Source organism: Anthonomus grandis, chromosome 2, assembly GCF_022605725.1.
Source record: "Anthonomus grandis grandis chromosome 2, icAntGran1.3, whole genome shotgun sequence".
NCBI lineage: Eukaryota > Metazoa > Arthropoda > Insecta > Coleoptera > Curculionidae > Anthonomus > Anthonomus grandis.
In genome coordinates this window covers 2,496,433-2,521,848 of record NC_065547.1, presented here as the reverse complement: position 1 = coordinate 2,521,848, position 25,416 = coordinate 2,496,433, and the positions used below count along the sequence as shown (strand labels likewise).

Sequence of the window (25,416 nt, the reverse complement as noted above, 5' to 3'; positions counted from 1 at the left end):
ATGCAAAAATGTAATAACATACAGGGTGTTTCAGATCAAAATTCTGGGGGTTGTTCAGTGCAACAGAAGAATCCATTTGAGTATAGGAACCCATGTCCGGAAATGCGTCACTACGCCACTACGGCCCTAAGACGCGTTAAAATTTATAAAAAACATTAATTACCTAAATAGGATCTGCTGCATTTATTTTTACCTTTTGTAAATGATATCATAACAACAATTATTTAAAATCAACGCTTATCAATGTCAATTTTCAATGTCATGTTTAAAAATTGAAAATTGACATTTATCGCTAATGGAAAATTTTACCAATCAAGAATGGGCGGATATGCATTTGGCATACGGAGCAACAAACTGCAATGCACGAGCAGAATCGCGGTTGTATCATGAACGTTATCCCGAATGACAGCATCCTGGATACAAAAAGTTTATTGCGGTTCATCGGCGGCTCGCTGAGACAGGCATGTTTAAGACCAAGATGCATGATACTGGTGTTGTTCGAACCGTAAGAACGGTCGAATTTGAAGAAGAGGTGCTTCAGCGAGTTGCCGATGAACCGATTAGACCGAGAGTATGATTACGAGTAACGCTTCTGTCTGGCGGGTACTACACGAGCAACAACTTCATCCTTACCACTTTCAGAAAGTTCAAGATATGATTGCAGCCGATTATCATCCTAGAGTTCAATTTTGTCGATGGCTTCTGGATCACATCATTGCACAACCAAATTTTTTACGATATGTTTTGTGGACCGATGAAGCCTCTTTCACAAGAGACGATATTTTTAATAGTAGGAATAGCCATGTTTGGGACGAAGAAAATCCTTATGCAATTTTTCCAAGAAAACATCAGAATCGTTGGTCTGTCAACGTATGGGCAGGCATTGTTGATGATTATCCAATTGGGCCATACCTTCTACCGGAACGGTTAACAGGATCTATTTATCTGCGTTTCTTGGAGGAAGTTCTCCCAGAACTCCTTGAAAATGTTCCACTAAACGTTAGACAGCAAATGTGGTTTCAGCATGATGGAGCGCCGGCTCACTTTGCTGTACAAGTATGTAGTAAGTATGTAGTAAGTATTTGGCTCAGCGGTTTGGGCACCGTTGGATTGTCAGAGGTGGAGCAGTTTCTTGGCCTCCTAGGTCACCCGATTTAACGTCGCTCGATTTTTTCTTGTGGGGACACGTAAAGTCTTTAGTCTAAGAAACTCCAGTAGAATCAGAGCTAGACTTAATTGGACGAATAACAGCAGCATTTAAAATCATTCAAAACGAGGATCAAATTTTTAGTGTAGTCCGCCGAAATCATGTGCGGCGTTTAAATCGGTGTATTGAGGTTGGAGGAAGATTTGAACAATTATTGTTGTGATGGTATCATATACAAAAGGTAAAAATAAATGCATCAGATCCTATTTAGATAATTAATATTTTTTCTAAATTTAAACGCGTCTTAGGGCCGTAGTGGCGTAGTGACACATTTCTGGACATGGGTTCCTATACTCAAATGGATTCTACTGTTGCACTGAATAACCCCCAGAAGTTTGATCCTATAGTTCAGAAACACCTTGTATAAAGAGCCTTTTTGAGTTAACGGTTAACTGGTACATATGTAGTCTATAGTCAAATCAAAAAAATTTATAGAAGTAGATTCATAAACGGATAGTGTTATTATAAAACTGTGCCCAGGTACATTTATTAAACTGTAGAATATACGTATCTCATATACGATTCCGTTTACAAAAGGGAGGACATTTTGGCGTTTAAAAAAATTGACACGGGATTTACATATCTAATTTTTCAATTTCATTCCTACACCTCAAATATTTGATAAAGTTCTTCTAAAAAATCACTGTTTTTCGTCCATACTATGCAATACAGGGTGCCTCCGATTAAGTCGGCACTATTGGTATCTTTGTTAATATTTAAGATACAGGGTCGGTTAAATTAGCAAACTAGTAGTATTTTTTCTGTTGACTAAAATGGTGAAAACAGAAAAAAAAATGAACATCGCGTTTTCGAGAAAATGTGAAAAATGTACTTTTGTTAAATGGAATCCCCTGTATATTTTTACATAAGTCAAAAGATAATAATTTTCTTAATAAAAAAGTTTATTTACACTAATAGCCTAAACCTAAAAATAACAAAGTTATAGCGATATTAATAATTTTGTCAAATTTAGGCAAGTTGGCTTTGAAATAAATAACATCAAGTAAAACTACTAATTTACAATAAATGAGCAAAAACATCGCCATCTTGTTCAATACATTTCTGAGCACACTTAAGCATACGTCTTGTAGCTTTTAAGATTGATCTTCTATCTATTGATCCAATTATTTGCCAAATATGTGTTTGAAATTCATCAACGGTTTCTGTATTTTTTTTATACATTTTTTATGTAACCCCAAAAATAAAAAACTAGAGGGGTTAGGTCTGGTGACCTAGGTGGCCAACGAATCGGACTACGTGTCGCAATCCATTTATCGCCAAACAGTCTATTAAGTAATATTCTTACATCATTTAGTTGATGGGGAGGTGCTCCATCCTGTTGAAAATAGATTTGTTGCCGTCCCTCCAAGTTAACATTATCCAAATAATCTTCCAGCGCTCCAGATAATATGAGTTGAACATATCTCCTTCCAGTCAAAGTGCCATCATAAAACACAGGTCCTATTACTTGGCTTCCTATTAAGCCGCACCAAACGTTTATACTAAATTGATTTTGAGGATTTCTGGGATCAGTAAGGAAAAGATTTTCTTGGGACCAATAGTGTACATTTTTACGGTTAAACATACCTTTGTTTGAAAAATTAGCTTCGTCGCACCAAATTATACGGTTTAAAATATTATCATTAGCTTCATATGCATTCCGTAACCAGTTGCAAAAAGCAAGTCTTCTTTCGTTATCGCCAGGCAACAATGTTTGTACTGGTCGATACTTATATGGCACAAATTTGTGTTTCTTTAAGACCCGCCAAATTGTTACTAAGCTCACACCGTAAGCTCTTGCTAAATCTCTAGTTGAGTTTTCCATATGAGCTTCAAAATATGCCATAATAGAAATTTCAACATCCTCGCTTACTATAAATTGGTTCCTTCTTCTAGTTCTTTTAAACACGTTAGTTCTAAATTTTCTGTAGAGAATTAAAAAGTATCTACGGTTTGGCAAGTTACGAGTCTGGAATCTTTGGCCGTACTCTTCTAGCGCTCTGTCACTATTTTTTCGACATACAAGGTAACATTCTAACATATCACATTTTTCAATATGCGTAAAAGGCATTTTACTATTTTACATTTTACAAAAATCACAAACTTTGCTAACATGTAACTGTCAGTATTTCTTTATTTAATAAAATCTCTACGGCTACTGTCATTTTATTATTCAAAAAATGATTTATTTGTTTTGCTCTTAAAAAGTTCAAGGCCAACTTGCCTAAATTTGACAAAATTATTAATATCGCTATAACTTTGTTATTTTTAGGTTTAGGCTATTAGTGTAAATAAGCTTTTTTATTAAGAAAATTATTATTTATTAATTAATTATTATAATAATATTAATTATTATTTATAATTATATTTATAAAATTTTTGATTTATGTAAAAACATACAGGGGATTCCATTTAACAAAACTACATTTTTCACATTTTCTCGAAAACGCTATGTTCAATTTTTTTTCTGTTTTCACCATTTTAATCAACAGAAAAAATCCTACTAGTTTGCTAATTTAACCGACCCTGTATCTTAAATATTAACAAAGATACCAATAGTGCCGACTTAATCGGAGGCACCCTGTATAATAACGCTGTTGTTTACTTAGTATCAAATTTAAGCTAACATTGTTATTAAATTAAATATTGAATATATATTTTCTGCAAAAACATTGGTTTTCATCAAAACATCCCTTACCTCCCCCCCACCCACCCCAAACATTTGCCCAGTAAGAAATTCTTTTGAAAAATCACCATTTTTCATCCATAATATCCAAGCTAATAGCACATTTTTTGTATTAAATATTTATTAATATACATATATATAATTAAATAAAATTTAAATAAACAAACTGTGTTATTAGATTAAATATTAGCGACGAAACCAGCTGTTATTCCTGCATATTAATTTGGAAAACAATGATTTTTGAAAACAATTTCTTACTGGTAAGTTGTGTGGGGTGGGTGGGGGGGGTAAGAGTAGCGTTAATGAAAAATGTAATTTTTGTAGAATAATTGCCTAAAAAAAAATGCTTTTTAAGAAAATTATAAGTGATAAAACAATGTATAGTTTTTGTATCAATATTTTTCTCAAATAACGTAAAATAACCCCATTTTATTTCTCAAAAGCATTTCTTAGGCGCATCACTATGAAAATTGCAGTAGTTGTACCATTTTTTATCGCAAATAAGTGAAAAATCAGTTTTTTTAAGATAATTAGCTTTGAAAAAAAAAATATTTTTTGGTTTTACACAACATATAAAGTGACCCATTTGAATTAGCGAAGTTAGCACTCCTATAATAATATGCCAACCTGAATATTTTTACTGGGACATCTTATATTTTATCACTATATTTAAATTCTAGGTAACAATCTAAGAAATCTGATGCATTACATGCTATACTTTACCCAATGTCCAGTTATGGCTCCTTGAGCTTTGAAATTTAAAAAAGGAACGATTTCAAATTATTCATATTCTTGAAAACCGTTTGAGCAAAGTACCAAAGTATCAAATTTCGTAGAATTTTGTAAAGCATCTAAATAAATTATAATATATAGGGTGTCGTATTTAAAATAACTAAGTAAACATTTATTTTCCCCATAATAATTAAAAGGTTCCCAAGCAACACACGATAGTTAAATAAACGTTTATTTTAGTTTAAGTAAGTATAAATTTTTGGTTAAACTTTAACAATAAATATCGGATAAAATGTTGGCATGGTATATATTGAGGTATTTAGTGTTATGTTTAGGTTATTCACGTTTAACAAGATTAATACTTTTACTTGGAAAACTGGTACTTACGCAGAGTGATATAAAAGAGATTTTTAAAACAATGCAAAAAATCTATAAAAGTAGATCAATAATGGGATAGCGCTATTTGAAAATTAATGTAAAAGAGCCTTTAAACTCAACATATTGGGCTAAAATACTTTATTTACATCACTGTCAGAAAATAATTTTATTTAATTCTATAAATGTAGTGTATAAAAAGTATATCGTATGCTACACAGTGGCATATATGTGATATCGGGGTAATTTCTTTAAACTAGATATGTAAATCACCTGTTAATCAATTTTTAAATGCCGAAATTTTCTTCCTTCTGTAAACAGAATAGTATACGATATACGTATATTTGACAGTTTAATAAATAAAACAAAACCAAAAATTTACTAAAAAATCGTCGATTAAACCTAGATTTAACGACAACAATGTATGATGTGCTGCTTGGGTTATTATATTATGTTAACTTCAACCGATGTACCCTATATTTTTAAATTTTACCTAAAATGCCAAGAAATTTGAGGCAATAAAAATAAATTTTATATGCCACACTTTAGTTGGACAATTTTTGAGGTATAAACTGTTGAAAATTCTGTCGATAAAAAAACGTCTATGATGAAAAATGAAAAACTTGGAAGCTATGGCCTAAATCCTCACTTTTTCTAGATTTATTTAATTTTTTTGAACTTTTAGGTCCAAATAGACCCCATCCAAATGGTCGTATCTCTGATAGTTCCTAAGTTATTGCGAATTTTCCGAAAATTTGTAGAATCCTAAAGTTCTATAGTTGTAGAGTTGATAGCAGTTCATTACCTCAATTGCCTCGAATAAACCAAAGAAGTTTCAACAAGATGAACCAAAGTTTCTTTCTTTTAAAAAAATGGGTTTCAACTGTTCGAAAGCAAGTCATAACACCTTCAATTGCTTGGAACTATAGTACCTGAGAACTGCAATTTTTTGAAGAGAGAGTCCTTAAGTATCTGAATATTGTATAAAATATAGCATTATATATTAATCAACTATTACCACGTAAATTTCTTAAAACCCTTCCAGGCTTTTGAGAATTCTTGTCAAAATGCATAAAACAAAGTAGGGTTGAGCAAAATTTCACTACCTGTGAATCATTCACTGTGAATAAAAAATAACATTCACGACTTGATGAGAACTTAAAAATAAACTGTGAAATGTCAAAATGTGAATGAGAAAGGTGCGTTCACATAAAGACAAACGAATGCGCATTGAAATTAACCAAAAGAAGTAATTCATTCATCAGCGATTGCAAACAGACTATCTGCCTCCCATCATCTCTTTTGTGGGGAAAAACGAGAGAAAAATTATTTTTTATAAATCATTTTTATTGTACATGTCATGCTTATTTAGTTTTTTTTACTGGATTTTTATTATGATAGAATATCTTAATTTATCTATTTCTGAGGAAGGTCGAATTATTAAGATGTTTGTTTTTATCATTATTTTAAACTTTTAAAGACAATTATTTCTTATTAGGACATCGTGATATTAGCTTTAAAAATGTCTATGAAAATATATATTTTTCCAAATGTGACAACAATGAATCATTGTTGTCATTGTCAATGATATTGTCTCCAACTTTTATTTACTTTTAGCCCCCTTAATATTTGTATCTGGGTATGAACTATCCTTAACACAATAAACACAGAATAGTAATACTTTTCTTATTATTAGGCGAATTCACGTTCACAGGTTATATTCACAGTGAATAGAAAATCGCGTTAACAGTTATACCTGTGAATTCAAATTCTCGACTTAGCTCAAGCCTAAAACAAAGAGCGAAACTGCCTGGAAGTAGATAGAGAACAACAACGCAAGTGCCTGGAAAAAGTCGCCAATTATTTATTTATTTACAGATTTTATTACACTGGTATCTATTTCTATTACAAAGTACAATCCTAAGTCTTAATTATTCCACAAACTATTAACAATTGCAATATTTTTCAATAGGTTTATTTCATCCTCTATATGGTTAAATATATAATATATTAATTTAACGATTTTTTATTAAATTTCTAGTTTTGGTATGTTTATCAACCATATATGGTTAAGGTATATTTTTTAAACTATAGAATATACGTATATCATATACGATTCTATTTACAAAAAGGAGAAAAATTCGATGTTTAAAAAAATTGATACGGGATTTACATATATAGTTTTTACTTCAAATATTTGATGAAATTATTCTGAAAAATCACTGTTTTTCGTCCATATTATTCAATCTAATAACCCTGTTCTTATACTAAATATTTATGTATAAAATTATATTAAATTTATATAAACGGTGTTATTAATTTAAACATTGAATATATATTTTCTGCAAAAACATTGTTTTTCATCAACACAACCCTTACCCCCCCACCCACCCCAAATACTTTCCCAGTAAAAAATTCTTTTGAAAAATCACCGTTTTTCATCCATAATATCCAATCTAATAGCACTGTTTTTGTATTAAATATTTATTAATATACATATATATAATTATATCAAATTTAAATATTAACAAACTGTGTTATTAGATTAGATACTAACAATGAAACCAGGTGTTATTCATGCGTATTATTTTGAAAAACAAAGATTTTTGAAAACAATTTCTTACTGGTAAGTTGTGTGGGGTGGGTGGGGGGCTAAGGGTAGGATTAATTAAAAATGGTTTTTTTTTGCAGAAAATAATTGCTTGAGAAAAAAATGCGTGTGTGTGTATGTGTGAATAAAAAAATCTATAGTTTTATCCTCTCCACAAGCTTTTAGCTCCACCCCATTATGCCATACAGGCCCGTACTTATTTAAATGAGATTTTTGAAAACAGGTGGATTAGTCGAGGTGGTCCTGTCAACTGGCCTGCTCGTTCGCCAGATTTGACCCCCCTTGACTTTTTTTTATGGGGATTTATAAAAGACAAAGTAATGGCTAGTGCACCTACAACTCCAGAGGACATGAAGAACAGGATTCGTTTTGCTTGTTCATTAGTGACACCAGCAATGTTACAGCGGGTACGAAACTCATGTCAAGAAAGGATAAGAAAGTGTTTGGAAGTCGAAGGCGGTCACTTCGAACAGCTCCTTAGGCATAATACATAGACGATAAATAGTTAAAAAGTAGGAAATAATTTGTTTTTATTGTAGTAAAATATTCGAATTATTTTTAAATTTAATCAAAACATTTTTGATCATAATTCCGTAACCAGCAGAGCAATTTTAAAAATTTTTTGTAAACAGACTTCATATTTTATGTAGATTCGTATTTAAGAATAAAAAACACGTCATTCCATTTAAAATAAGGAAGTGACCCTCCCCCCCTCTTAGGGGGGTGAAGGGACAAATGTCAAAAATATCACAAAAAGTGCCCCCCGGTATACTTAAAATGTCACCAAAATGTCAAAAAAAAATTTGCAGCCGTTTTTGACATATCGCATTGTAACACTTTAAAAAACTCATCCTGTATATCTTATAGTGTATTTTGTTTTAAATATGCTGTACGTAATATTTGTAACATTCCTAGTATGTCATTTCTTAATTCTTCCAGGCAGTTTTTTTTTGATTATTGTGATTGTTCATAAATAATTCTCAAAATCATCATTTTTTCTGACTCTAAGATTCATTCTTGATTAGTTTTTTGTCAAATCGTCCCTTCAAGAAATATAGAAGAATCAAAAAGTCCTTCTTCCAAATCGAAATCCTGCCTGGTCTTCTTCTTCTTCTTTATTTATTTATGTATTCCTATTCAATAAGATCTCGGATAATTATCCAATACAGACGACTCATGGTATTGCTTCGAGCTATACCTCTATAGTTTAAACATTCCAGTTTATTCCCTTTTTTATAGATGTACGAAATATATGCCTTTTTCCATTCTGCAGTAACAGGACTTCCATTTAGGTATTTGTTGTTGCACTAAGTGAAATATTGAACCACGTTTGTTAAGTTCAGCGGGAATTCCTCTTGGACCTATAGCCCGACCGTTTTTTAAATTTTGTACTTTATTCTTGATTTGGTCAATATTGACCATAATTGTATCACCCTCTACTATCACATCCGTAGGTGTTTTCAGCAAATATTCCTCTCTGTTTTCAGTCAATTTCTTTGTTGATATAGTGTGGACATTTGCCTTATTTTTTGAGTTAGATTTAGAAATTTTTTATGAATTTTCAGGATTCTGATACACTTTTTGTCCCACATCTCTTTCTGTGCTATATTTATACTTCTTAAGTATTGATCTCTATCTTCCTGATATTGGGTTCTCAATCAGTTTTGATATAGTTTTTTCTTCTAAATATACCAAATATTCCATTTCATTATTCCACCAGCGAGTTTCTTACTATGCTGTACAATTTTTAGTACTTCTGCAGCTTTTTTTATCCTATTAATTATGTGTCATGTTGTTATTGGTGTACTGCCATTAAAAGTTTCTCATTTAGTCTGTTCTGGTTAGAAAATGACCAATGAAGATATTAAAATTTCAACTGTTTATATATCTAATCCTGATAACACTAAATGCTTTCATCACTTTTTGATACACTTTCATGCCATGACTTTCGACGTGGATGATTATTAAACCAGTTTCACTTTTAGTGATAAAAGAACGACGAGAAGGTTGTTTCACTAAAAAAAAATCATTTTCCTAGATAAGAGTTATCTCTGGAAAACAATGGTTTAGTATGTCAAAATACACCCATGTAAGACACACTGTAGTTGATTCAACTACAAATTACTTCAAGAAAATTCAAGCCATAATGGAAACGTAAATCTAAAAATTGGTGTATATTGGTGTAATAAAAAAAAATGAAAATCTAAAAACAAGTGCCCACTGTTTTAATTACTGCTTATCGTGACAAGAAAAGTATGCCCTAATTGTATTTCGCGTCTGAGCATTCTGCTATTGATTTCGGCACCCGAGCGAATTGGGCAAAACCATTAATTATAAATTATTTTTTCTTATTTGGATAAAAAAGGAATCTTTAAGGGAAATTGCTTGGTAAAAGTTCAGTAGGAAAGAAAATCCTTCTTCAAATGCCAATTAACACGTTGACTGCCAAGCACGAGATAACTCGTGGTTGGCAATCTATAGCCAGTCGCCAGCCACGAGTTATCTCGGTTTTGACTAACGGTTTTACGGCGCCCAGTACGAGTAAACTCGTGGCGTTCGCGTTGAAATTTGTGGTGCTGAGCGCTCGCAATAGACCAGTAAAACTCATTGTGGCGTCATTTTTAAAATTATATTTTCATCTTGTTTAGTACAGAGGAAGCAAAATGCAGTGACACAAAAAAAAAATTTAAATGTTTTTAGTTCCAACAAAAAGCAGAAAAACATATTACTGTGCCTTAAAAATAGGGAAACTTAATTGCTAGTGTTTACAGATAGTTACAATAATAATATGAAGTTAACAAAAAAAAATATGTCTAAAAAATCTTGTTTAGTCATTTTTACTTTAGGTGGTAGTCCTTGAAGCAATTTTCCACACATAAGGCTGGTTTTTCTTCACAGACAGGACAGAAATAACGTGTTTCTCGTTGAAGTTTATTCGAAGCATACACGGCAAGGTCTTGTAGGTCGTTGTTTTTTTTCGGTTGGTGGTATACCTTCCAAACAGTGAAAATCCCGCTGGTGTACGCTGCTGCGAGAAGTGTAGACACAAACATCTCTCTAAATTTTAAAGATTTTATTCTGCTTCCGGTCGATTTACGAAACAGCAAGTAAGCGTTATGTATATATATTTCGAGAATATGCAATGCAATCTTTTTCAGCCATCTAATGGTTTTTCTTAGTGAGCTATAGTAACTTAGCATTTGATCGGACTGGTCGATACCTGACATTCCTGCATTGTAGTCCTTTATTATATTAGGTTTCACAGAAACTTTTCCATTTCTGTTGCGCACTTCAATCATTTGTACTTTGTGTATATTTGAAATCGTGGTTGGGCGCCACAAGAAACTTCTGCTCGGACACGCACGACCACGAGATAACTCGAAACTTGTTTTTTTTACAAAAAAAAATAAATATATCATATAATATTAAAAATTTTGATTTGTAAGCCACTTTGACTAATTATTTCAATTTTGACATAGTGGCGTCTGAGAATGGTTTATATGTAAATGTCATGGCAGTCTCATGGCAGTCAACGTGTTAAGTCGTTCTTTGGTACTTTTACATCATTATTGGCATAATTGTTATATTTGATTAATATCCTTATTTATAGCTATCGATTTTTTTTTTAAACAAATATGTGGTCAATGTAAGTTTTTGACTCAGGTCTTCTGAAATCATCAAACCCACTTTCGCATAACAATTTTTTGTATTCATTAGTTGTATAGTTAGTGAGTTACTTATTATATTGGGTATTACGTCACTTATAGCAAAAATCAATTTAGTAATTTTTATCTCACACGCTCAACAATTGAAAAGAAGAAAAAAATAGACTTATTCACGTATTTAAAAGAAATATGAATTAAAATCTTAAATCTGTAACGATACCGTGCGATATACTTAATTTAATTTAAGTTCAATAAGTTTTAAATACAATAATTTACTTGAGGTATAATAGATTTTTTATATACCTAGGAGCTGAGGTTCAATCTATTAATCTCTGAGCTCGTTTCTTCTTTTCAGTATTTATATATAAGTATAGTTAGTTTCAAGCAAGGGAATAAAAAAATGCCTGGATGATAATTGACTTTTTTTTTAAAGACTTTAACTGCTTCAGTAACTTTAATTCCCTGATAAAGATGTTCATTAGATGCCTAGAAAACTGCAATTTTTTTGACTCTTAAAGTTTCAACTGTCCTGTTGATTACGTCTCAATTAGAAACAAGTTTCCCATTCATCTGAATAAGAAACAGTTCAATGCCCGACACCAAAACCGCGCTCAAGCGTTTAAATTTCAATTAATCACGTAAAACTCCATTAATATCTCAATTAGCCGTCGAAATTTCGATACATAAGGGCGGACCATCGGCCAATTACACATTTATTTTACGATTCTTTTCGGTCGTTCGGCATTAATTAATTCCACTTGTCATTGGCGATAAATATTTTTTAAACATCGTCGGTCAATAAATTAATTGAAAATTCTGACTCATCGGACGATCTCGGTTAATTTGTTCCCTCGCTGACCAATTTAATTCGGGATTTATTATTTGTTTTACAATTATTGACGTATAAATTTGCTTTTACGAGCTCGCGAGCATACTTCTAGGTACCCCTATATATTTAGCTAGAAACTCCTATATATTTTTTAGATCTAAGCCCTCGTTAAATATAGAGAAATAAATAAGCAGTCTCTTCTTTGTATTGTTTTATTTGATTTTTAAAGCTGAATTAGTAGGAAAATAGAATATTTCGATTCGGATCTCAATTTTTCATTTTTTAAATAGATGAAAATTTACAATATTTCCAGTCTTCTAAGAAAAGTGCGAAAAAAAGATTTCTTTAATCCTAATCTTATGAAAAATCTGCAATTATTAGTCTCCAAATTTTCTATAAGAAATATAATTTTTGTCGTTTTTTCCCCTAGGAATTATGATTTTTTTTGATACTAAATAAGCAAGGATTTTTATTTAGTCACCCAATTTTTTTTTAAATAGATTCTTAGAAAAATTCATCGTTTTTAGCTGATGTTATCTAGGGAATTCAATGGTGAAATAAGTTTTTAGGTACCATCTCTCGAAATCAATGAAACTCGATACTCGTTTTTAACTGTTTTTGTCCAGAGAATTTAATGCTGAAATTGGATGTTTCGTACCCTCAACGTTTTTCAAAATTCAAAACACTTTTCATAAAGAACAATATTTTATCATCGTCATGTTACTCGTTTTCAACTGTTTTTGTCTGGAGAATCTATTAGTGAAATTAAATTTTTAGTAACATGAATGGTTTTCTTATCATTATCGTATGAAATTGTATTATTATTAAATTATCATATGAAATTTTATCATTATATAAGTCAGATGAAAGCAGGAAAAAAGCTCCCGTCTTTCTATCCCAAAAACCATTTTTCTCATCAACTCATTCGTTTTTAACTGATTTTGTCTGAAGAATTTAACAGTGAAATTAGACTTTTGGTATCATCAATGATTCCCTCAGAATAAGAAGATATAAGAAAATTATCATAAAGCAACATGATTAAATAAACGGTTTTCACCAAATGTACATTTTTGGTTGAACTTCAACTATCAGATAAAATGTCCCCATAATATACGTTGAGGATTTTAATATTATGTTTATGTTTTATTCACGTTTAACCAGTAGGTTTATTACATGTTAATAATACATTTATATTTTCATAAAAATTAAACGTTCAAGTATGGTGTATTATATACTATTGAAAGACGTTTAAAAAAAAGCGTTTAATGGAATGGGTTTTTTTTAAATAACTTTGCTGCCAATGTACAAGTACGCCATTGCGTTTCTCTAAAAATTCAGAGATTAGAGGGACACAAAGTCAATGGTCTCAAAAGATGTTTATTTTTTTTTTAAAATGATTACACGTGTTTCGCCCTAAGGCATCGTCAGATCTAAAAGAAAACAGAAAGCAACCCTAGTATAAAAACAGCAATGCATAGACACAAATTACAATATAGAGATTTGACTTACCGGTAAAGCTATTGGATTAACACCACAAACATTCAAGTTAAAACAAAAATAAATACATACAAAATATAAATAATGCTGACGTTCACATTAATTCCGGTGTCAAAACTAAATAAAATAAAAGTAAACAAAACAAGCGGAGTGAGGTTAAGTTGAACGGAAGAACGAAAATAAAGCAAAAATAAAATAAAAAATAAAAAGTGAAATAGTCGAGAAATGAACCAGCGACCATCGGGTTCGTAGGCAAGCGCTTAACTTACGTACTATCCAGGTCGTGATAAATATTGCTAAAATATAAATGCGGTTCGAAGGTAAAAACATCATTCACACAAGACAGTACAGGGCTCCTTTTTACCCTTGTGATCTCCATCTTCTCTAATAAGTCAAGCTTCTTTCCCTTGGGACACTCATGAAGGATTTTTACATTTTCCGGGATGGAAGGAAAGTGTTTTGAGGACAATAAATGACTTGCAAAAACCGATTTAGTCTCGGTGATTTCGGTATCTTTGTGTTTATTATATTCTTTTAAGTGTTCCTGCATTCTCGTTTTTATTTTCCTTCCAGACTGACCAATGTAAACGGCATTACATTCCCCGCAGTTAAGTGAGTAAACTCCCGATTGGGTTAAGGGTTCTCTTTTATCTTTAATGTTTACGAGCTTTTTAAATAATGTGTTGGAAGTTTTGAATGATATCTGTAAATTATAGTTTTTAAAAAATTTAGCAAATCGGGAGGAGATACTATCAAAGTAAGTGAGGCAATGAAATCTAGAATTTTTAATGTTGGTGTTATGGATTAAATTATAGGAGAGCTTGTATTTATTATAAAATTTGAAATAAATTCTATTAATTATACTTAATGGAAACCCATTATTTACTGCAATCTGTTTAAGTGTAGCTAACTCTTTTTGAAAGGCGCTTGCTGATAATGGTATTTTGAATAACCGGTAGAAAAAGGAGTTGAATGCAGCAAATTTATGACAATGCGGGGAATTAGAATCAAACTGGATAATGTTGTCCGTCAAGGAAGGTTTTCTATAAGTATCAAAGGTGATTTTGTTGTTAACTCTAGTCAGCAAAAGGTCTAAAAAAGCAAGCTTATCGTTTTTTTCTTTTTCTAAGGTAAAAGTTATGTTAGGATGTAGAGAGTTAAAAAAATACAAAAAATTATCCAGTCAGAGTTCATGCCCACTCCAGGCCAAACAGACATCATCCACATACCGTTTGTAAAAAAACAATGTCCTTGGCAAAGGTACTACACATTATCCTACTCTCCAAGTTATGCATAAAAATCTCACTTAAAAACGGGGACAGACAAGAGCCCATCGCCAACCCATTGGTCTGTTTGAAGAAACAAAAATAAATTTAAAAACGTTTTGGTCGAAAACAATCAATAACAAAGTGATTAGGTTGTCTATAATTAGTTTAGGTAAGGAGGTTTTATTTAACAAATTCAAGACAAGATCAACGCAATCCTTGGGAGGTATACTTGGAAAGAGGTTTTTAACAAGGATTTAAAAAAATAAGTTTCTCTAATATAAATTTTATTTTTTTAAATCTTTGTTTAGTTTTAAGCAAATTTGTATTCCTGAGTTTTTTTTCTTTGTATATCTTATTTGGAATAATTATTGTTTTATACACGGTAATGCATGTTTTCTATTATTTTTTTTGGGTTCTTTGTCTAGGTAGTATATTCCATTATTACTCTATAAGACATATACGTCTATGAAAATTATATCGTATCCTATACAGTGGCATATATGTAATATCGGGGTCATTTCATCACATTTTTTCATTAATCCTACCCTTAGCCCCCCACCCACCCTACACAACTTACCACTAAGAAATTATCTTCAATAATCATTGTTTTCCAAAAGAATTCGCATGAATAACAGTTGGTTTTGACGTTAATATCTTCTCTAATAACAAAGTTTGTTTATTTAAATTTGATATAATACAATATATCTATATTAGTAAATATTTAATACAAAGACAGTGTTATTATATTGGATATTATGGACGAAAAACGGTGATTTTTTAAAGGAATTTCTTATTGGAAAAATGTTTGGGGTGGATGGGGGGGGTACATATATTTAGATTTCATTACCTTAAATACATCGTTTACTGCATAAACGGGACATACGACATTGTCACACCATTTACTCGATAGTATTATAATTCTCGCTAACCGCAGAAAGGGATATGAGCCGTTCAGCGGAAAAGTGGTCTAACTCCCTTAAAGTAGAAATTTAGAAAATTGATATTTTGCATCTGGATGAATTAAAAAATCACACTAACATATTCTTTACTTTTTTGTACATATTTATAATAACCCTGTACTAAAGTTTCATATGGTAAACATTTTTACTGATTGCGCTTATTAATTACATTTTTGCCGCTCAATGTCATTCTTCCAGTAAGTTTTTTGAAAAACATAGCGGAAAAGTGGTATAACTTAGAGAGTTACATCACTTTTCCTCGTAAAAGTTAACCAAATTTCACAAAACTGATGAACCAAAGAAAAATAATAGCTGTAGTATGTTTACTATGATATCTATTACTGATAAAAGTGTTCAAAAAATATAGAGCTTAAAGAGCAAAACATTACTACTACTTATCTTACATACTAAACTTACAGTAAGGAGAGTAAGAACAAGTTATTAAACAAATTAATCTTCATCAGAATCGGATAATGGACCACTGTCAACAGCATCTTCTTTTGTCAGTAAGTCCAGGAAGAACTCATGCTGAATCGGGGGAATCCACTAAAGAAGTTCTATCATATCTTTTTTCTTAGCTACAGTAACTGATCTACACACTACGTACCATAACACTAAAAAAAACTGACTAAACAAGAAAAAGCGAGCTTAATAGGACCTGGCGCGACATCGGAACAGCGTGGTGCCTTGACTTATACCACTATTCCAGCAAACGAATCCATTATGTTGAGAGGAATAACGTTAGAAAGCTCTTATCTTAGCTAAGTTAAAATGTTGACTTATACCAGTTTTCGACTGAATATATTAGACCAGTAGAAACATAATTAATAGTATAACTCAAAAATAAAAAAATACTGACATATACCATTTTTCCTTTGAGCGACTCATATATACAGTATTGGCCATAAAAGTTGGAACTTTTAAAAATTTAAAATTTTTCCAATGTTTTAAATTTATATTTTATTTTTCTACATCCAATCAATAAACATATTTATAAGTAAACAAAAAAGCATACCAGAATTTCACCCTTATCTTGTTTCAGGCAATAAAAAATACTTTAAATTTTTGTGCTGGACAAAATGCTTGGAACTTTTTATAGAAGATGTATTTTACAGGCAGTCTTTGACGCATCAGTGTGCAGGTGGGTTCTTTTTATTTATTTTATTTTGTGTTACCATGGGAAAAGGCAAGGCCTATTCCAGCGACACTCGCCAAAGAATTTTAGATTCTTACAATCAGGATGTTAGGCCGCGTAATATTGCTCAAAGACTAAACAAACGTTCCTAAGAACACCGTGTCACGGATAATTTAAAAAAATCGTATATTTGGAAATGTGGTACCAGGTAAAAGCACTGGAAGACCTAAAGCGACGACTGCCCGTGTAGATAGGCGAATTTTAAATATTTCCCAGAATGACCCATTTTTGTCATCCTCCAAAATTTTGCAAAAATTAAATTAAGGTGAGCCTTCCACTATCGCTGCAAGAACGGAAAGAAGGGAGTTGTGTTCTGGTGGACTTAACAGCTACAGACCTGCTAAAAAACCTTTGCTGCGGAAGAAAAATGTCAAGTTACGCCTACAATTTTCAATGAATCATCTTAACTGGACTGTACAAGGTTGGAAAAAAGTGCTTTTCAGTGACGAATCTAAGTTCAATCTGTTTTCCAGTGATGGAATACTATAAGTTTATCCGACCTACGGTTAAACATGGAGGTGGTAATGTATGGGGATGCTTTTCTTGGTATGGTACCGAGCCAATACATAAAATTGTGGGAAAAATGGATCGATTTATGCATCGGGATATTTTGCGAAATATAACGGAGCCTTACACATTTGAGTCTACGCCAGTAAATTTTGTATTCCAGCATGATAACGATCCAAAACATTCGTCAAAATTGGTAAAAGAATGGTTGGACCAAGAAAAGATCACAGTTTTAAAGTGGCCGGCCCAGAGTCCAGACTTAAACCCGATTGAAAATTTATGGGAACATCTGGATCGCAAAATTCGGGCATCTGGAACAGTCAAAAATGCTGATGAACTATTTCATAAGCTTGTTGAAGCCTGGACTCACATTGACAGACAAAGAATTGAAAATTTGATTGAATCAATGCCCAGAAGAATGCAGGCAGTAATTAATGCTAAGGGTTACCATACCAAATATTAATTATAAGATTATGGTTAAAATAAGTTATGTTTTATGTCGTTTTTGAATAAAAATCATTTAGTTCCAAGTATTTTGTCCAACTGGTGCTGAATTTTCGTCAACATTTAAATTAATTAACACCAGTTTTTCGTATACAACAACTTTAAAAAAGAAAATAAAATGCTAATTAAAAGGCACACAAAATATAATAAATTTTCAAAAGTTCCAACTATTATGGCCAATACTGTATTTAACGACAGTAATGTATGATCTATTGCTTAGGTAAAATTTAAAAAAAATGAGAAAATGACCATTTTTATTCGGGTATTAATGTTATTGAAAATTAGAGTATTGCATGATATTAGTCAGACAAAAGTAACTAAAAACAAGACCATATTAATGGAAACATTTAGCTGTTTTAAAAAGAATTACTCCTATCCGAAAAAAAAATGTTTAATAAATTAAAATAATTTGACTGGAACGATTATGGACCTGTTTTCAGCTTAATTTTTTTTACAAATTCATTGGTCTAGTCTGATTTTTTTTCTAACCAGTTTTCTACCAACAGTTTTCCAAAATCAATAAAAACTTCCCTAAAAATCTAACTTTTTATCATCGATTGGTAATTTGGTTTGTTATGCTGTATAAGTTAGAACAAAGATTTTTTTAATTCGGTCAAATTTTCCGCTTTTAGTCTAATAGGTTCTTAAGAAAATTTCTGTCCTTTTATGTCCTTTTATTTTTTTATTTATTTTTTCGTGTGGTATAAGTAGCAAAAAGCAATTTTTAGATTCAGGCAAATTTTCAATTTCTGTTTCATTCAATTAGGATAAAATTTGTAATTTATTTCAAAAGCCTCAAATCTGATATTAAGGTTGGTAAAACTGGCTCTAGCTCAGAAAGTAATAAGCCAAAAAAATGGTTAAATAAAAGAAATTACAAAAACATTTTAATTAGTTTAAAAGTTATAAGGGAAAAATGTCCATCTTTTAGGCCGTAGGCTCTTATAAAAATCCAGGCCTTTGCCGCATAAGAATATACATAATTCACTAAGCTTGTAGAATATACGGTTTTGTAAATTATGCATCACGGGCAATCCCATTTGTTTTAATCGCGGCGAATTTCACTGCCAGAAGTAAAAAAAAAATAAATAATAAAAAACAATGATGCAAATAAAAGCGGAAAATAATAAAGTGATAATAATCGCGCTACCAAAAACCGAAATGGCCCGGAGTTATAAAGGGATTAACTCGCATTAACTTTCCTTAAGAAAAAAACGCATTAAAAAGTGAAATCGACGGTTGTTACGTTAAACTCGTTAAAAATCGATCGGGCGACGATGTTTAATGGAAAAAACAAGGTGCGAACGGATTTTCGCTTATGGTGAGCGAATTTTGATCACGTAATTGATTGTTGATTAAATTATTGATTGTAAAATAAATTGAAGTGATATAGTATTAAAACAATGACGATATGGTACTCTTTTTCAACTAACTTTTTCTGACTAAGATAATGGTGAAATTAATTGTTATGTTTTGCCGATCTTCATGAAAATTAGGTGTTAGGAAAGGGTTTTTAATTAAGAATAAAAAACGTATTATTGAAAAATTGAAAAATTTAAGAGTTAAAGGGAAAAATTGGAGAATTTGTCAATTTAATAAAAATGTCTAAGTGGAAAACCTGAAATAATGTCCTTAATTTCCCTCCGATTTTCATGAAAGTTTGCTCTATAGAAAGGATTTTTAATTTAGAATGAAAGATGTATCTACAAAAATTTTGAAAAATGGGAAAATTCCAGTGTAAAATGGCAAAAATTGGTAACTGTGTCAAATTAATAAAAGTGTCTAAGTGGAAAACCTTATATCATTTTCTCAATTCTTCACCGATTTTCATGAAAATTAGCTCCAAGAAAAGGGTTTTTAATTTAAAACAAAACTGTTTATGAAAATCTTGAAAAACTAGAAAAATTCCAGTGTAAAATGGCAAAAATTGGTAACTGTTTCAAATTAATAAAAGTGTCTAAGTGTAAAAAAAAAGTCTAGTGTAAAAGTGTCTAATAAAAAATGCTTAAGTGGAAAACCTGAAATATTGCTCTTAATTTCCCTCCGATTTTCATGAAAGTTGGCCCTATGCAAAGGATTTTTAATTTAGAATAAAAGATGTATTTATGATAATTTTGAAAAATAGTAAAATTTCAGTGTAAAATGGCAAAAATTGGAAACTGTGTCAAATTAATAAAAGCGTCTAAGTGGAAAACCTTTTATAATTTTCTCAATTCCCCATCGATTTTTATGAAAATTAGCTCTGAGGAAAAGGTTTTCAATTTAGAACAAAAAATATGTTTATGAAAATTTTGAAAAACTAGAAAATTTTAGAGTTACAGGGAAAAATTGGAGAATATGTCAAATTAATAAGTGTCTAAGTGGAAAACCCTTAATAATTTCATCAGTTTCCCACCAATTTTCATGAAAATTAGCTCTTTGTAAAGGATTTTAAATTTGGAATAAAAGATGTAAATATGAAAATTAAAAAAAATGGTAAAATTTCAGTGTAAAATGGCAAAAATTGGAAACTGTGTCAAATTAATAAAAGCGTCTAAGTGGAAAACCTTTTATAATTTTCTTAATTCCCCACCGATTTTCATGAGAATTAGCTCTAAGAAAAGAGTTTTTAATTTAGAACAAAAAATTTGTTTATGAAAATTTTAAAAAACTAGAAAATTTTAGAGTTACAGGGAAAAATTGGAGAATATGTCAAATTAATAAGTGTCTAAGTGGAAAACCCTTAATAATTTCATCAGTTTCCCACCAATTTTCATGAAAATTAGCTCTTTGTAAAGGATTTTAAATTTGGAATAAAAGATGTAAATATGAAAATTAAAAAAAATGGAAAAATTCCAGAGTAAAATGGCAAAAATTGGAAGCTGTGTCAAATTAATAAAAGTGTCTCAATGGAAAACTTTATATAATTTTCTCAATTCCCCACCGATTTCCATGAAAATTAGCTTGAAGAAAAGGATTTTTAATTTAGAACAAAAAATCTGTTTATAAAAATTTTGAAAAACTTCAAAATGTAGAGTTACCAGGAAAACTTGGAAATTATGTCAAATTAAGTTTGCTCAAAAATCACGTTTTCCTTAACACTATTGTAAAAATAAATAAAAACCATTAATGAATATATAAAGAGAAAACAACGACCTGCTGAACCACTTAGATATAGTCTAGACAATCTTTTTTACCGGACAATGGGTTCACTCTTAGTTTCGTTGTTCAAATATGGAAGAGCATAGAAACGGTGGCTCTACTAAAGATTAACATCAAAGAAAGTGGTTTAAATTTTATTGACTGCTGGTCTATGGGAGGTCAAAATATTAATTCATATGTCCTTGCACTAAAACCGCCATTAATATTTTACATTTATTTACATAACAACTCTAAATGAAAATGAACCGCACTTGTCAAAACATTGGAACGTTTTATGCACAATTACTACATTACTACAACTGAACTGGTATTTTTTGAAAATGGGTCGTAAAAATTTATAAATAGAACACTTTAAGTGTGTTGTCATTAAATACAATGTATGTGAATAAATCTATAGGATTTTATAGTAAAGCGGATGTTGAGTATTGAGTACTGTTCTGTGGAGAATATTTGATTTTTTTGAATGTCAATGGTTTGCTTGAGAATATTTATACATTTTTCTAAAAGTGCTAGTAAAGATCTAATCCTTCATACAAATCTTGAACTTAACCTGACAGACCTGAAACCTCTAATGTAATTTAATACGGTTGCCTTAACGAACCGACATATGTTGCAACGTTTCTCTTACTATACGGTCCCGATATCATTACCGCCATTGCCATTGCCAAGCTTGTTGTAACGCACATTAAAATCGCACTTTACTCGTATTTATGCGGAATGTTTATAGTATTTGACGCGATCCGTGAAACATCATTGGCGACTAAGCGGAACCTCATATCATTTAACATCGTTACCAGATATCGGTAGAACTAGTACCATATGGATCGAAATTTTTAATGATATCAAAAATTTTAATTCAATTCTTTTTTTTTATTTATTAAGTCTTTGGGATACAAACAGACAAAATCAATATGACAAACTTACATTTAATTAACCAATAAGAAATAACAATCTTCAAGTAATTTCTAACTAGATACGCACAGCATTGGGTTACAGTGTCAAATCAATTACTCACAGAACTCAAGTTTCAGTTTATTTTTAAGTTTTTTTAACAAAGCTCGGAGCTTATGGAAATTTGGTTTCCGTCAAAATTTTTGATATTATATTTGTATGTTGTATATTTTAGCCCCCTGATTAAAAGTCCCTATGGACTCAACTCCCGGAAGCATATAGGCACAATCTACCATCTATGAGCAATTGCCTGAAAATATCGTTCTCCCATTGGCTCTTGCTAATCGCAGGTGCGTTTTGTACACGCATTGCTAATCGCGGGTAGCTTTTGATTCTATGCATTCGGCATACTAATGTAAAGTAATACTGGATAATATAAAAAATAACTATGTAGGGTCACTAGACCAGTAAATGAACAAATAAGAAAAGTGTTGAGTTAGAGGACCTGTAAATCGGTTATACATTTACTTAAGTACTATAACATTTTTAAAAACAAAAGTCTCGACGATTTTCTCTTATTATGAAGAACAAGAGATACGTTACCCTTTATATTTTTTCAAATTTTGCCGATTTTTATAACAAATGCCCAAAATTCCAGTAAATGAACGAACTCCTCCAATAAATGAAAACTATAAGACTAGTAAATGAACATAAGGCTTATTTAATTATCAAATATTGAAATTATATATACTGCCTTTGGATGATATTGGCTCTGAAATTTTTTCTAAAACAAATTTTCTCTTATACCAAATTTGGTCCACATTTTTGGGCCATCTCCAAAAATTTGGTTTTATCTTTTCCATAACGCTGATCTCATATTCTTGAGCACCCTGCTCTATATTTTTTATTAAACCTGGATACCTCTTCTTTTGGTAACTTATAACCACAAAGTCTCCAATATTAAAAGCTGCAAATGTGAATACATTATATGATTTAAATATATTTTCCATCTATCTATATGATATAAGACCAGACACATTATTTATTTACTTACTTTTACTGCTTGTTTTGTCAGGCTTCTTCGTTTCCACGTCTATTTCTTTTTTAACAACTAAAAGCACATAAATATCAACATTAATTTCTTTAATCCATTTTTTTATAATTTCTAAACTTACCTTTATTTTCTCGAACTCCATCAATAAACTTTTCTGATTCCCCTTCTTTAACAGCCAATTTTAACTTCTTGTTCTGTTTTCCGGCTAATTTTTTATTTTCATCATCAACATCCTGGATCTTGGTCGCTTCCACATCATTTTGTTTTTCTTTAACTAAAAGCATATTACATTAAATTTCATTTTATTCTAAATTCTTATTAGGTATAGTTAAAATTACCTTGATTTTATCGAACTCCGTTTGTCAACTTTTTTGAATCTTCTGTTTTTTCTGGTCAATGGTTTCTTCTTTACAACCCTTTTAAGCTTCTTAGCTCATTTCTTAGTTTCAGCTGACGTTTTCTTTAAAGTCGTTTCCAGTTTTCTTTTCTTTATTATATTCTTTTTATCTATTCTTTTTTTTTTCTTGTTCAGAATGATGATTCACCCACTTATCGGATGTTATTGCGTAGGGCATTTGAACACGTTGGCTTCTCTTTTTTTATACACCCTCTTGCTTTGACCAGTGAAGATGATTTTCCCAAACTTTATCTAAACTTTTATTTCCTGGATTAATGACAATATTGGATAATATTTTAATCTTCGATTCGCTGCAAGGAAGAGTTTTGGCTGGAATAGCCATATACTCAGATTGGAATTCTCTGTCTTCTATAATAATAAATGCATTGTCGATAATCGTGTCAAGAATTTCTAGACAGTATGATTTTATTTGGGAATTCAAATGCACACCAGGTAATAAAATAGGTGTAATTACATCAATTTCTGGTAATGCTGATGTCTGATAAGTTGGAGGCTCATATAAAACTCCGTCAATTTCAAGGGGCAAGTCGTTTAAAAAGGAATCTGTAAATATATCGCTCTGTATATTCACTGACATGTCATTTATTTCAGACTCGCTAAATAACTGGTCAACATTATCGCTACTGTCATTAAACCTTGTTGAGTAACCTGCGTTTTTTTCGCAAAATTTTTTAAAAGAATCTACACTGTTGGACAAATTTGTGATATTATTGACCTTTAAATAATGGTCCAATACTTTCAAGGAACATTTATAGTCTTCTATTGATAATTCGGTACTGGGTCTTTTCTGAAAGATTTCATTACTCCGGGTCGAAATACACTTTGAATAATCAACTGAGTCAAGGCTTAATGGATAAAAGCCACAAATTCTGAATCTATTTATAATGGTTTCTGGTTTCTTATTAAGCCTTATCAAAAGCTTCTTTAATGAGGATGCTAAAGTTGTGCCGAGTAATTGGTGTACAACTCTTTTGTTTATGAAGTCGGCACATAGATTGCCATTCAACTTTTAGGGGTCTAAATATACTGCCATCACAAGGTTGTATTATGTGTGTCGAGTTCGGGTATAAACAATAAATGATGATTCGGTGTTCCACACAGAATTCATACAGGTCCAAATTATAGCGGGACCTATGTCCATCTATGAAAAGAATTACTGGAAATATAACGCTATTTTCCAAAAGCCAGGGATAAAATATATTCGCAATATATTCAAAAAAATGTTGCACTGGTCATCCACCCAGAATCGGACCTTCCAATGGCCCAACCTTTTGGCACCGAAAGAGCTAGCTAGCTCTTTAGGAATTCTTTTGTATGGGAAAACAATCATTGGTGGAACTGCCACACCATTAGTAGCATAGTTGCACAACACTGTAATTGACTCTTTTTTGTTTCCGCCTGCAATATCGTAAAGGTTTTTAAACTTTTTGGAGGGCCCTAGAACCAAACCTGACTTCATACACGTTCTTATACCGGATCAAACATCATGTCTAATACATTTTTGTCAGTTAAGTACTGGATAAGTTCTAAAAACCATTGCCTTATACCATCCTCAGTAACCGTAGCACGAGTTTTGGAAATAATCTCTGTATTTTTTTATCAGTAAAAGATATTTATTATCAGTAAAAGGTCGTTGAGAATCTTTAAGGACTTTTTGTACTGAGTCCTTAACCTCATTGGGATGCATCAGAAATCCCAATTTAGCTTTTGACAAAATCCAATTAACTAATCTAGTTTCCTCATGAGCGCTCAAGACTGTAGAGGGGCCCATTTTTTGAATATGTGGCACCTTTCCTGTTAATTTGTTATGTAAAGTGGACCTTGGTATGCCATATTTAGAAGAAGCTTTATTTAATGAAATAGTTGCAGCTTGAATT

At 31.2% G+C, this 25,416-nt stretch overlaps 1 long non-coding RNA gene across 1 annotated transcript; it reads right to left on the bottom strand.

Annotated features, from left to right (window-relative positions):
- Positions 1–22,793: 22,793 nt before the first annotated feature.
- On the bottom strand, positions 22,794–23,372 carry LOC126750477 (uncharacterized). The gene is made up of 3 exons (XR_007665734.1): positions 23,243–23,372; positions 23,122–23,178; positions 22,794–23,034 (listed from the first exon to the last, which is right to left on the bottom strand). It is a non-coding gene; the product is annotated as an uncharacterized LOC126750477 (long non-coding RNA).
- Between the last annotated feature and the right edge of the window lie 2,044 nt (positions 23,373–25,416).